The sequence below is a fragment of the Pelecanus crispus genome, chromosome 5 (genome assembly GCF_030463565.1).
Source record: "Pelecanus crispus isolate bPelCri1 chromosome 5, bPelCri1.pri, whole genome shotgun sequence".
Lineage (NCBI taxonomy): Eukaryota > Metazoa > Chordata > Aves > Pelecaniformes > Pelecanidae > Pelecanus > Pelecanus crispus.
The window spans coordinates 44,826,162-44,831,093 of NC_134647.1; positions in this window are offsets into that span (position 1 = coordinate 44,826,162).

A 4,932-nucleotide genomic window follows, 5' to 3' on the forward strand; every position below is an offset into this window, starting at 1 on the left:
ACTGAAGCCTCTGTGCAGGCGACATGAGTCCTCACCGGCCGCTGCCGCAGGACGGCCCGCAGTTCGGCGGAGGGAAGGGGCAGCCCGCGGCGCGGATCCCCCGGCCCAGCTCCCCCGCTCGGCCCCGCTCGGCCCCGCTCGGCACCACGGAGAGCTCCCTCCCCTGCCTGCCTCCCGCCCGTCCGGCAGGCGGGGGGACCCGAAGCCGCCCACGCCCGTCACCGCAGCAGCAGCAGCGCCCGTGGAGCTGCGGGACAGCCCTCCCGCCGCGTTCCCTGGCCCCCTCACTGCTCAGCAGGGCTTCAGCCCTGAGGGGAGGCGTGCGAAGCTCCTGCACGAAGAGACTGACAGATGTCAATCACCACCTTGGTCTTTTCAAGTCGATCAACCCTCCTAAAAGGGAACATATAAAGTTTGCCACAAGACAGTCATTTTACTTTCAAGGCAGGAAAAAAATGTTTCACAGACTGTATCTAGGGAATTTGTATGCAGAAAAATTACTCTCGACAGCACCAAAGAAAATAAATGGGGATGGCACAGTACTGGAAGTTATATGTATGAAGAATGATGCTCTCTCCCCAAAATATAAATAAATTAGCATCTTGGCAATAAAAACGAGCCAAAGTCCGAAAGCACTACTTTACTTCCAGGCAAGTTCATTCATAGATCTTATTAATAGTGAACCTGGTTCCTTCATGAACTCAGGAGCAGCAGGAGGAAAAGCATATAAGGAGATTACATTAATACTATATTTAAGCATATGTAAGGACACTGAATGAAATACTGATTATTCACTCACTTAATTCAAAAAAACCAACCACTTACTAAGAATAGCTTTCAGGGGATAAGAGGACAGAAACTAGGCTGCACCAGAAAAAAACCCAGACACAGCTACAGTAGTACTCACTATCCCTCATTATCCACATTCATCAGTGCTGAGGTCTACGGAAATCAACTTTGATACAAAAGCATCAACAGGGATAAACTACCCAAAGGCTTCCAGACTAATGCACCCTTTGCACAGATAGGAAGTATTTCCAACTTGTTATCATCATCATGGAAAACAGCAGAGCTGGGTTTAGCGTAAGTTCCCAGATTCTGCCAAAAAGGTTCAAAGACCTGGGTGGGGGGGGACGGGACGGGGGACGGGACACAGACAGGATGGCGAGGGGACAGAGGGAAATTTAGACTTCGCAGACTTTATTATGATGGAAAGACCTGGCAGTACTCATGAAGTAGAGGGGAGGCTACAGGGCTCAAGCTCCCACTGGTCCAAGCATGTAAGGTAGACTAAAGAGATAAAGAGCACCTTCTTGAAAGCCCTTTGGTCTGGGAGACTTTGCCCCTTTGCCTGCACTTTGTCAAAAGCACAGGCCCACGCACTCCCAACTAGAACTCCATGCTTTGCTCAAATCAGCTGTACTTTTCTGTTTCACATTCTTAAGAGCTGCTAACTCAGCGAAAGGTCCCAATTTAGCTTCTGATTAATCAAAGGCTGAACACTCAATAACAATTGAGGCACAATCCAATCACAAACTTACAAGCGGCGGACGTGCCCCTATAGCTCACCTCTGCACTCACCATCCTCTGAAGGGAGCCCGGGCATGCGCTCCTACCTTGCTCCTCCATGCAAGCTGAAGCACAGAGGTGGAGACAAGCAAGAGACTGTCAAAAGCACGTTCCCAATGCAAATTAAAATGCTAGCGTACACACCCAACACACGACTGCCAGGACCACTGGTTCGAATTAAGCATTAATTTCCAGCTCCACTTTGTTATCAAAACACAGTATCACATGACATCAAACTGCAGAATACTGCATGGCGCTGGTAAGCAGCAGGAGATAAAAAGCATCTGTAAAAATATGACTACAAGAATGTCTGTATAATACACATTAAATCCCAGGAAAGCACATCTGCTCTCAGCACTTGATTGAATGATGACTTTGCTGGCTGTAAGAGTGCTTCCAACCAAGAGAGGGGCTGCAGCTCCAGAGAAGACATCAAAGCCAACGCTGCTGAGAAAATGGAAGTGTAGTGCCACACAGCTGCTCTGAAAAGCTTAAGGAGAAAAAAAATGGGAATGTGTTTTAGCCTAGCTGGAAGAGATGACTCTGGTTTAACATGGAATATGACCGTAATTCACAGTTGGCTGTGGCTCCACACCTTCGAAACAGCACCCAGACTTTGTGCAGACTCCACAGGCAACAGGTCCAAGGGGCTGCAAACCTACATGGAGTCAGTGCCCAAAAGGGGACATTCAACCAGATTAAAAGTTTCAGCTACCAAAACTACCAAAATTTAAGTGAGGAAACAACGCTATTTCTCATACTCATGAAGAAGCTATCACAAAGGAGATCTCTCCCTACATAAAACCCCTTGCTAATGTCCATAGCATGGAAAACACATAAAACACGCATGCTACAAAGTTCTTTCCAGGATGCAAGCTTGATCAAAAGCTATTAGGATTAAAAGAGTGGGTAAGCACCTGACAAAAGAGAAGTTACCTCCTCTTCCTTTGGTGTCCTAATGTGAGCTACATGTGCGTGTCAAGAGCAAGCTTTAAAACTTAGGCAGCAGAGGAAGGATATAAACCCAGTTCCCCCATGGAGCTAACTTTATTGTAAGTTTCTCACAAACGAAACACAGTTCAGCCATCAGCTTATGTTCATTCTTCTCATTTTTCAGAGACTTAAATACACCAGCACTGATTCTCTATCTTTAGATGTGAAAAGCATGACAAGTCTAAGGACAAAAGCAGCGTTGAAATGTGTTTATCTTAGTCTGGTTTTGATCAGTGTACATTTTTTCCATACTATCCTCCTAATAGCATCCAGGGTGGACCACATCAGGCTCCATCATCTTGAGGGCTACACTCATCCCTCGGCAGCCACTCCAGGGTGAGCTACACTCATCCCTCCCAGGGCAAGCCTGTAGAGATATTTTCCTTCAATACTCTCCCAAGTCCCCAGTAATTTCTGCTGCACAAATTTCCTGATTTACAGTCCATACCTTGGTGTTTATATTATCCCTAGCTGGAGTCTTTCTGCTAGGGCTGTCCACATTTAATTTCCAGCGAATCTGCATGCATGTGCAAACTTCATTAATGAAAACATAGGGCTGATCATGCTTTTGAATTAAAGATCCTACTATGCTCTTACTGGGAGTCATATAAACTCTTTTGTATCATTATTAGTATTAAGTACTCAGTACCTGTGCTCCATATTTGAGGTAAAAATAAAACCTCATTTTGATTCAGAATGGGCTTTGTAAACAAAGTTTTATAAAATCTTCATTTGAAGTAACAAGTCAAAGATATTTTTTCCCTTCTAATTGTTTCCCAGCAGACTGTATCCAAATATTAGAGTATAATTAAGCAAGGAAAAAGGCAGTGAAAGTTTAAACTTAAAGAATCATTTGCTAATAAAGATAAGGAGCTGAGTAAATCAACCTAAATAAAAATCAACCTCATTTTAGATGCAGTGAATGCTTTCAGCAGAAGCCCTTCAGAATGGAATAGGCAGGTACTAATTATCTCTGCAAATCTCAAAACTTAAACAGATTAAATGGGAAAAAAATACTTCTAGGTGAGGCTGTCTCACAGTCCCTATGTAAAAACTTAATTTTTACGTGCTACATCTGACAAATGAAGGAAACTAATATTTTCCATACTCTTTTTGATGAAATTTTAAACATCTCACCTCCTCCCAGAGTTGATATGAAAAAATTAATAGCAGAAAGGAGGAGGGAGAGCCATTGGGAAATTAAGAGTGCTAGCACATGTAGAGTTTGGAACAATGATAAATTGGCATCAGTGTAGTCCTCAAGCCTAATATTACCAAAGGCCCATTACAAAATTATTTATGCAACTTAAAGTATTACAGTACCAAAAGCAACACACAGCAAGGTAATTGGAGAGTATACCCTGACATGCAGCACCAAACTCATCACCAAATGAGGAAGATTTCTACTTTCCTTTAAATTCAAAACATAGTATATTCCTCCCTCATCTTCTCTAAATGAGAATACTCAGGATACTCGGCATCTTACCCGCAAGATGCAAGATACGGGTCCAAGAGCTCCATTCTGTTAGAATCTCTTTAAACTAAAAAATAAATTTAAAATTAAAAAAAAATATTTTCCTGTTTCAGTATGCCTCACAGAGGAAAAGCCTCAGAAACCGAAATGGAAAAGAACATCAGTATAAATATCTCAAATTTATACTGGTGCAAACAGGAAAAAGGCGATACTCTTCAGTCCCCTGAGCAGACCTGCCTTTTGCATCTCTGCCAAAAGCACTCTGCGCAGAAAAATTCTGACCTGAGTGGTTACGTGACACCTATAAAAGAACATTTTCCCAGACAACTGCAAAAGCCTTTACAGTGAAATTTAAAATCGTCACTCATCTCCCTCCCCCTTCAGCCCCAAAGGGCAGGGTGAAGGATGGTACCCAAAACCTTTCGTTTTCTTGTATCACCTATGACAATGCAAGATTGCTCATCAGATCACTCCTCACCACTTTCACAAAGGAAAATAAGGATACTCAGCTTCTACTGGAACTACTTAAAAAACCTGACTTTCTGTTTATCTCCCTATGATGAAGATCCTCTGATGTCTAATAATATATTTGCACTCAACCAACAGCTTTTCTTCCAGCGGAGCACTAATCTGAGAATTTCCTCCATGCAGATTCTTGTCCTCACACAACTTCTTGGCAGTTACCTTTGACATCTCTACCCTCTTGTCTAATTTGATGGACTTTTCCATGTTGACCAATTTCATTCAGGGGCACTGACAGTGTGATGCTTATGCAATGGCAAATCAAGTTCAGAAACATACAAGGGTGGCAGGAGTTCCTGATAAAAACATTTGTTCATGAGGCAATCCTGATTTAAAAGCACGGACAGCATCCTCACTTTAAGAGACAAACACAG